The following is a 10034-nucleotide window of genomic DNA, read 5'->3' as shown; positions in this document are numbered from 1 at the left end:
TCTCACTTCCAGCTGTCAGAGTTTACGTTGCATCAGCCAAATGAGTTCTGGTGCAAATGCTGTATAAGCACATGTTCTCACAGTCACCCAAAGATAGCTACAGCATGGGGAAAAAATAGTTGAAGAGGAAGTAAAGCTGAAGAACACGTGGAAACAGAGTAATAAAGAGAGATGCGTCTGGGGACAGAATGGTTAGAATAAAATGATAATGATAGTAATAATTGCTGCTGTGTATTACATATTGACCAGGCTCATTGACTCCTCACCAAAACCGGTGAGGTTTACCATTATTTCCATTCCACAGATGAGCAAAGTGCGGCCAGAAGGCCACGCGACTTACCCAAGGCTGCTCAGCTTGGTAATACGTGCCCGGAATTTCAACTTCAAGCCCATGCTCTTGATCACTGCCTCTCCAACAGGAGCTAGCGGTTGCAATCAAAGGAAAATGGTGAACGCCTGGGAAGAGTTACTTACAATTTAGGCGTCTTAAAGGAATTGCTCTGTGGGAACCTTCTAGATTCCCCTTTCTGCTCTGGGGAATGTCTTTCAAATAACTGGATCTTGTGATTTAGAATAAAAGCAGCTTTTACCCTGTACAGTGCTGGAGACAAACAAGACTAATCTCTTGTATTCCATCTGCTATTTTCCTGGATTTCATTCAGATCGTGAAATTTCCTGATGTTACAAGGTCTCAAAGAGGCAGTGGAGGCCACGGCTTGGAGCACAGACACGGCAGCCAGCGTGTGTGGATTTGTGACTCTGCTCTGCTTCCTTCTAGCTGTGTGATGCCGGCCAAGTTTTCCTCTTTTATAAGATGAGGATAATAATAGTACCTACCAATTAGGACAGACAGTGCTTGGTCTACAGTAAGGAGTACATTAGTATGTTATATTATTATTACATACTATAATTACTTATTTTGAAGTCAGTATACTTTATATTCGTTATATTTTTTTCTGGTTGGAATTTAAGAGATAATCTAGTTTTATCAGCAGCACTATTTACAGTTAGGGTGAGTTTTGATGTTGATGTTTGTAAGTTACATTGAATCACCTGGCATTTTCTTATCTAATTCCTCAGTTTCCAGAATGCATTCTATTCGGGTGGGGTGACCAAATGTCTCAGTTTACACTTGTCCCAGTATAATTATTAATAGTGTCCCCTTTCAACTCAGAAGGGTCCTGGTTTGGAAGATAAATCACATGGTCATCCTATGTGGAGAACTCCAACTGCTTGTCACTGCTATATTATGTGATCTGGGTCAGGAGACCCAAAGCCTAGCATAGAATCAAGGGCAGCGATCCTAACCATTTATCATGCCAGGACCCCTGGGCAGGCTGCAGAAGACTTTGGACACCCCTCTAAGTAGAATTTTTTAGTACATGACATTAAATGCACAGTATAACAAAGAAATTCCATAATTTTGAAAGAATGCTAATCAAAATATTGAAAAAACCAAATCTGTGATATAGTAATACACATGCTTTTTAATTAACAATTAAATAACAGGTCTAATGACAGATTTAGTAACTATTGTAATTTCAAAGGAGTGATGTGCTTAAATGATATTTTGAGATATCTGTGACAATGGTGACATGATACAGAAATGCCTGTGATTTCTTTTAGCAACAAAATCACAGGTACCATTTCTGTTTGTTTTCTGTATTCACAGTAGAACATAATTTTTTTCCCCGTCCAAGTTCCGAGACCTCTCGAATTCTATCCAGAGCTCCCTGGATTTGGGTGGGTGTTTGTGGTCCGCAGGAGGGAAACACATTGTACAAAGACCAGGAAGGAAAGAAGAGACTGGAATGGTCGTGGGCTTGGTGCTGGAGGAGAAAACTATGTGGGAGGTTGCCAGGGTGTGGATGGACGGAGTAAGGAGGCACATGGGTCTGTGGCTTGGCTGTGTTGACCGAATATGGGAGAGGTGAGCCCATCCACGATATAGCCTGCTGGGAACGTGAATTTGCAGAGTGGTTCAGTCTGTGGACTTTGAAGTCCGACACAACTGGATTTGGATCCAAGCCCTGCCATTTCCCAGCATGGATCTTGCACAAGCCATTTAATTGCTCTGTGACTCAGATTCTCCGTTTAGTGGGAATATTAATACCTACCTCACAAAATCACTTTGAAGATTAAATCAGACAATGTATGTAAAAAGCTTTGTACAGTGCCTGATATGCTTTTACAAGTTCCCCACTGATGGTTTTGGCCACAGTACTGTGTGATGGTTACTATGAAGGTCTAACTGCCAATAGCAAACAAGGGCTCCCGCAGTCACTAAAATGTCTTCACTCATGTGTAGCCAGCAGGGGGCAGCAAATATCACATGGCAGTATAAGCTTAGGAGGAAAAGAAAATGCAGGGGTGAGCGTGGATGGACCGCCCCCTCTGCTCACAGGCAATGAACTAGATGAACTAGGTTCCTTCTGCCGCCCACCCCACTTCCGTTTGACCCACAGTGCCTAGAAGTGTGTCCAGTCTCTGTTCTTGGGTCAAGCCCACCCAAACCAAAGAAGCACTGTCAAGGAATGTTCTGGTGAGGCTGCAGGCCAGGGATTGGGCTGAGACCAGCGGTTTATGTGTGCCCCATAATATCCAAGCAGCATTTTAATCATATAAATGGGGGCGTGGGTACTGGGTCCAGGGAAGAATTCTGGATACAGTGGGAGCTTGTCAGTTTACTCTCACAAACTCCCTTCTTAAACTCTTCTTGCTATCTAAACTTTTGCCTGTCCTCCAAGTATTCCCAGGAGCCAACAGGACGTACACAAGGGGTGCCCAATTTAGGAACATCAACCTTGGACATCCTGTTCTGTCCTTCCTTATCCTACTGTGATGAAGTTATTGCCTTATGTTACCCTGTACAGAAAATCATCTGGAAAACTTTTGAAATAGAACTCCCGTGCACACATGGAAAGCAATCATCCCTATTACAGTGACAGAAAGTCAGCAAGTTGTAGATGCCAAGATCTTATCTCCTTATCCCTTTGCAACCTTTCTCCAGGACATCAAAGAAATGAGATGCAGTTAAATAGGATGATGGTAGGAACATGGTGCGTGAAATAGGCAAGCAGAAGTATCATTCGAAAATGCTTCCCCAGACATAGAAAACAAACTTATGGTTACCAAAGGGAAAAGGAAGGGGGAATAAATTAGGAATTTGGGATTAACGGATACACACTACTCTATATAAAATAGACAAACAAAAAGGACCTACCGTATAGTGCAGGGAACTATATTCAATCTCTTGTAATAACCTCTAATGGAAAAGAATCTGAAAAAGAATATATATAAATGAATCACTTTGCTGTACACCTGAAACATTGTAAATCAACTGTAGCTCAATAAAAATAAAAAATTTTTTTAAATGCTTCCCTTCTCCAAGCAACTAGCCCAGGAATCCTTTGTAGATCTGTGCCTTGAGGATGGCGTGATCTCCCTCTCTGTGCCCCTTAGCACATGCTACAGAGCTGAACATGTGACTAGGTCTCCAAGAATTTTTATTGAAAGGTACTGAAATTTGGGAAATGAGCAGAGAGAGCCCCAATAGATATAATCTCGTTCTCCATGGAATGATTTTAATCTTTCTGATCCTTTTTCCTAAGGATCAGAACACTTTTCTGCAGATGAAATCTTATAATTTCAACAAACAAAGCAGAAGAAAAGGAATTTGCTCCAGTTGAGGCAGGAGGGAGAGAGGAGACCTAGGCACCCCTTCCCGACCTCAGCCCTGGTGCACAAATCCAGGCTTCCTTCAAACACAGTTTGAACCCCTTGGCTTCCCACAGGCTGACAAGCCAGTCTGGTCTCTAGTCCAGATTATGCCACCGATGGAGGGTTTGGAGTTTCCAAAATGATGTGTCCAGACTAAGAGGATGGACACCAGTGTAGGTGACCTATAGAAGAAGAACACTGGATAAACAACCAAAGATATAAGTTCTAATCCTGGCTCTCCTACTAATTGGCTGGCTCGTGTTGACTGAGTCACTTGGTCCCTTCTGTACAATGAAGGCTGTGACCACGTGACCTCTGAGAGCCCTACCAGAGCTGATATTCTTGTCCAAAACAGCTGACTCATGGTGACTGGGAGGGAAGGCCACATAATTCTCCTTAGCGCCCAGGTCCAGGACCGGAGCCTCTGCTGCAGACCCACGTGAAACCGTGCAGCAGGAGTGAGTTTATAGCCCCTCTGCTTTTCCTCCCCCTTCTCCCATGCTGGGCCTCCCCATGCCCTCCCCACCATGCTGAGCCAGGGGGACCTGTCCTCTGTGGTCAGTGCCCCCTTCTCTGGTCCCTGGTGACCCTGTGCTCCAGTTCCACAAAAACATGTCTGGCTTCTGTTAGCCTGGGGCCTCAGGCTAACTCTCCCTTCCAGGGTCCCAGCTTTAAGACATATACCCCTAGAATTCTCTTCCAAAATCTGCTGTTTCTTGTCCGACCACCTCTCACTTTCCTGGCCTGCAACTCTTGCATAGTTTGCTTATCACTAGTGAATGGCTATGTTATCTACCCAGCATAGAAAATTAAAGACGGTAGGAGAGAACATTGATTTTTAAAAGATAATTCTGTTTGAAGAATCTGACTTCTTTTGCTCAATAACTGCAGTTCGGCATGCTAGATTTTCTGTGTGTACAGTTAAGATAGCAACAGAAATCGTCATAAAAATTAGTTTCAGTGCGATTTAGTGGATAGATCACAGAAAGAGAAGGTGGAACTGAAACGGAGCAGGACCCTATGGTCCTTGCCCCCCATGTCCTCAGCCTAACTTTTGTCCGTGAAAAAACTTTAGCCAAAGAATAAGTTTAATCAGAGAAGTGAGAAAATGCAGAAACAAAGGAAAACAGTCAAAGGAGACCAAATAATAATAGTTTAATCATTAAACTTAGTCAAGGACCTTTGGTTCCTCCTTAAGGGCTATAGATAATATTCTGAGCCATCTCCTGTGAGCTGTTTTGCAGATACTGAAGGAGGAGGAAGACTATATGATGACCGATTGAAGCCATGACATAAGCTGCCGCAGTTCCGAGAACTGCCCTCAAAGAAATGGGAACAAACCCAGGAACTAAAGATTAACTGTACTTAAAACAACCAAGGTGACACTGATCAGACCACCATATTACTGCTTTCAAGAGGACTGTCTGACTGTGCTGTTCTGCTCCCTCCCTCCACCTACAACCTTGAAACTCCCCTTTAAAAGTCCCTGTCCCCTGAGCAGCCATCGGGAGTTGGTTCTCGAACAGGAGTCCACCCTCTCCCCCGGTTGCCGGCCTCCAACATAAAGCAAACTCTCCTTTCCTACCAACACTCGTCTCTCGAGAACTGGCTTTCGAGCAGCAAGCAGCCGGACCTGGGTTTGGTAACAGAACCATTGACTAGATATTTGGCACATCAGTGAACTTTTCTGGATTAAATTCATCGTCTGTAAAATGAGAATCGTGATGCGTGAGTCTCGCAGGATTGCTGTAAGCATCACATGAGATCATTTGTTGATTCAGGAAATTTTTATTTGAAATATATCATATACCCAAAAAAGTATATAAAATTGATGTATACCATTTAAAGGAGCCAAATAAAACAAACACATATGTCCTAGGACCCAGGTTAAGAAATAAGTGGTACCTTGGAAGCCCTTTGTATGTCCCTCCCTGATAGCAAAATTCACCCCAAATCCCACCCTTTTTCTTGGTCATAATTTTAGTCTGCATTTTCCCCTGAGACTGTCTTTTCACCCCCAGCTTTATTGAGATCATCAACGTATAACTTGGGTTTAAGTTTAAGGTGTACAATGTGATGATTTTTTGTTTCTTTGTTTGTTTCATGTATTTTTTTAACATCTTTATTGGAGTATAACTGCTTTACAATGTTGTGTTAGTTTCTGCTGTATAACACACTGAATCAGCTATATCTGGGTCATATGGTAGTTCTATTTTTAGCTTTTTAAGGAACTTCCATACTGTTCTCCATAGTGGCTGTATCAGTTTACATTCCCACCAACAGTGCAAGAGGATTCCCTTTTCTCCATCTGTATATCTTCTTTGGAGAAATGTCTATTTAGGTCTTCTGCCGGATTGGGTTGTTTGTTTTTTTGATATTGAACTGCATGAGCTACTTGTATATTTTGGAGATTAATCCTTTGTTGCTTCATTTGCAAATATTTTCTCCCATTCTGAGGGTTGCCTTTTCATCTTGTTTATGGTTTCCTTTGCTGTGCAAAAGCTTTTAAGTTTCATTAGGTCCCATTTGTTTATTTTTGTTTTTATTTCCATTACTCTATGAGGTGGGTCAAAAAGGATCTTGCTGTGATTTTTGTCATAGAGTGTTCTGCCTATGTTTTCCTCTAAGAGTTTGATGGTGTCTGGCCTTACATTTAGATCTTTAATCCATTTTGAGTTTATTTTTGTAAACAGTGTTAGGGAGTATTCTAATTTCATTCTTTTACATGTAGCTGTCCAGTTTTCCCAGCACCACTTATTGAAGAGGCTCTCTTTTCTCTATTGTATATTCTTGCCTCCTTTATCAAAGATAAGGTGACCATATGTGCATGGGTTTATCTCTGGGCTTTCTATCCTGTTCCATTGATCTATATTTCTATGTTTATGCCAGTACCGTACTGTCTTGATTACTGTAGCTTTGTAGTATAGTTTGAAGTCAGGGAGCCTGATTCCTCCTGCTTTGTTTTTCTTTCTCAAGATTGCTTTGGCTATTTGGGGTCTTTTGTGTTTCCATACAAATTGTGAAATTTTTTGTTCTAATTCTGTGAAAAATGCCATTGATAATTTGATAGGGATTGCACAATGTGGTGATTTGATGCACACATACGTTGGGAAATATCTACCACAGTAAGGTTAGTTAACACATCCTTTACTTTGTGTAATTACCATTTTGTTGTTGTTATGATGAGAACATTAAAGCTCTATTCTCACAGCAACTTTCAAGTATACAATACAGTATTGTTAACTACAGTCACTGTGCTGTACATTATATCCCCAGAACTGTTGGAAGTTTGTACCCTTTGACCAACATCTTCCCATTTCCCTCACCCCCAGCCCCTGGCAACCACCACTCTACTTTCTGTGTCTACAAGTTCAATGTTTTTAGATTCCACATATAAGTAGATAATCTTCCTCTGTCTGACTTATTTCACTTAGCCTAATGCCCTCAAGGTCCATCCATGTTCTTGCAAATGGCAGGGCTTCCTTCTCTCTCATAGCTGAATAGTATTCCATATATATATATATATATATATATATATATATATATATATATATACACATTATTTTTTCTTTTCTTTATCCATTCATCCACTCAATCATTGATGGATCCTTAGGTTGTTTCCACGTCTTGGCTATTATGAATAATGCTGCAATGGACATGGGAGTGCTGATATCTCTTTGAGATAGTGATTTCATCTCTTTTAGGATGTATAGCTGAAACTAATAAAACATTGTAAATCAACTACATTTCAATAAAATTTTAAAAATTGCTCTGTGAGCTTTGGCTGGTCCCTTCACTTCTCTGATCCTCAGAGTTTTCTTCATTGTAAAACCAAAGTGTTGCTTGGCTAGGCATGCCAATCTGAACGTATATTCTTTTGAAATACCATTTGCACATTTGTAGTCACTTCTGAAATGCTTTCTAAACAATATGCAGTTCTAGGTTTGCAGTTTGTGGTAGCCAGCCTCCACGGTTTCCCAGTGAATGGGGTTGATCTTTGGTGGAAATGACGGTGTCTGACTTCTGAGGTTAGACAATGAAGACATTGTGGCTTCCACTTTGTGCGCTCTTGGATCACTCACTCAGGGAGAGTCAGCCACCATGTCATGAACATTCCAGCAGCTTTATGGAAGGTACTCGTGGGGAGGAGCTGAGGCCTCCTGCCAATACCCAGTACTGACTTGCCAGTGACTGAGTGCATTATCTTGGAATCAGATCCTCCAGCCTTAGCCGAGCCTTAGCATGATGAGTCCCAACCATCATATTTACTGAGAGACTCCCCCACCCAGAACTACCCAGGAAAGCTGCCCCGGAATTCCTGGACTCCAGTAAGTGTGTGAAATAAGTGTTATAATTGTTAAGACACACACACACACACAAACAAAAGAAAAACAAAGGGTTGGATCCCAAGGCTTTGAAATTGTGTTCCAGGGCCCTCCCGGCTGGGGGCTGTGTATGGGGGTAATAACTGATTTGGTTCCCAGCCTCCTCCCCGACTTAAACCACAGCAGCTCTGCCATCATCTAGTGTATATATTGAGGATACATAGCGGAGTTATTTTAAAGAAAAGAGTGCACTGCCAAAAATATGTTTGAAAACACTGGATTAGGACACACTGGCTTAGACGACCTCTAACAGCCTATGATTCCATCTATCAGTATGAAAAAGAAAAACCTTCTTACAAACACATGGGCAGCATTTTCTTCAGGGCTCACTCATCTTGCCAGAAAGCACAATCCCTGAGGTTGGAAACAAAAGTTCACACTGTGCTGCTCACAGATAAATGAATCAGGAGTTGCCCTTCCTGTGCATGAGGCTGGACAGGGTCCAGGCAGCGGAGAAAGAGCTGGTCCTGCAGAGGAAAGAGCCCCACACTGGACACAGCTCCACCCCCTGGGGCACCATCTAGAAACTGGGGGGGACAGTGGGTTTGCTTCTGTTGCCCACATTTTGTTATAATAATAATGACGATACTAACAACATCAACAATGATGACTAGCATGTATCGAGGGCTGTGTGCAAAGCCTGGGAGATGGGTTTCACACTCATGGCCTCGTTTAATCCTTATGACCCCTGGGAGGGAAACATTTGTAGATTGGGGAAACAGAGGTAGGTTAAATGATCTGCCAGACTCACAGATTAGGAAGAGCAGAGCTGCAATGAAGATTCAGTCTGTCTATATTTATACAATTTTTTGCTACCATCTCACGTATTTTAGGCCACTAGTCAGAAATGAGCAGCCCCTCTTTGGGTCTGAAGTACACTGATTTCACACTAGGAGGTTTTCATAGTTAGTCATTATAAGCTCTTCATTCATCAACTTACTCGTACATGCGACTGCCATTACCAAGCGCCCACTGTGTGCCCAGGCACGGTTCTAGGCACTGCGGACACAAGAGAGAGGAAGACAGACACTGGTGTTCCCTCAGGCTTAGCTGGGAGTTGGGCTGGAGGAAGACCTGAGAAGCCAAACTCTGGGGAAGGAAGGAAGGGAAGCTTCCCTTCAGGTTCCTGAGCCCAATGTCTTCCTTGCAGTACAGCTAGAACATGCCTTCAAGGGTCAGAAAGACTAAGTGTGACCTGGAGCTGGACCCCAAGAACCTGAGCCTCCAAAGACAGTCCCCCTAGGAAGCCTTTCCGGGCTGAGCCCAACACAGCCAGTGCTCTTCCTGCTGGTGGTCCCCCCAGGGCTCTGCTGGCAGCTCCACCATAAGCGAGGGGGCCCTCCATTAGCGAGCACCACAGACACTGCACTGAGACAGCTTGTTTGGGAATTGTGTCAACACAGAGGACACAGTTTCACGTTGAGAAACGTGAAATCAGACCTTGTGCTGTCTGCCATCAACCTGCGCCATTATTGTTCAGAGCAGATTTTCAAGTGCGAGTCTTAATCGCCTGTGAGAGTCAATCAAATTTTATTCCATCTTTCAGTTGGTCTCATTATCTTAACAATTCCACTCTTTGGCTGGAACTTTGTTTTGGTCAAATTCCAACTGTTCCACGAGTATATTTCGTGGCCCCAGCAGAGCTCCTCAAAGCAGGAACCTACACCCTTGTTCTGTAACTCCCACCAACTTGGCCCCTGCAGGGTCAGTACATTTGTGACCAGGAGTTTACCTGAGTCCTGAGGCTGGGATGCAACCTGCCCAGGATGGTGGTGGGGGGATGGGGGTGGGGTTAGTTCCCCAAAGGGAAGGGGGAAAGGGGCTCTCCACTGGGAATGCAGCATCTCTACCTATGGAGACCCTCTGGCGTCTATCTGCTCCAGCCTTATGCTGCAAATACTCCTCTATCTTGTCTTCAAAATGCAGCCC

This window comes from Grampus griseus, assembly GCF_964374135.1.
Source record: "Grampus griseus genome assembly, chromosome: 9".
NCBI lineage: Eukaryota > Metazoa > Chordata > Mammalia > Artiodactyla > Delphinidae > Grampus > Grampus griseus.
This window is presented reverse-complemented; position numbering follows the sequence as displayed.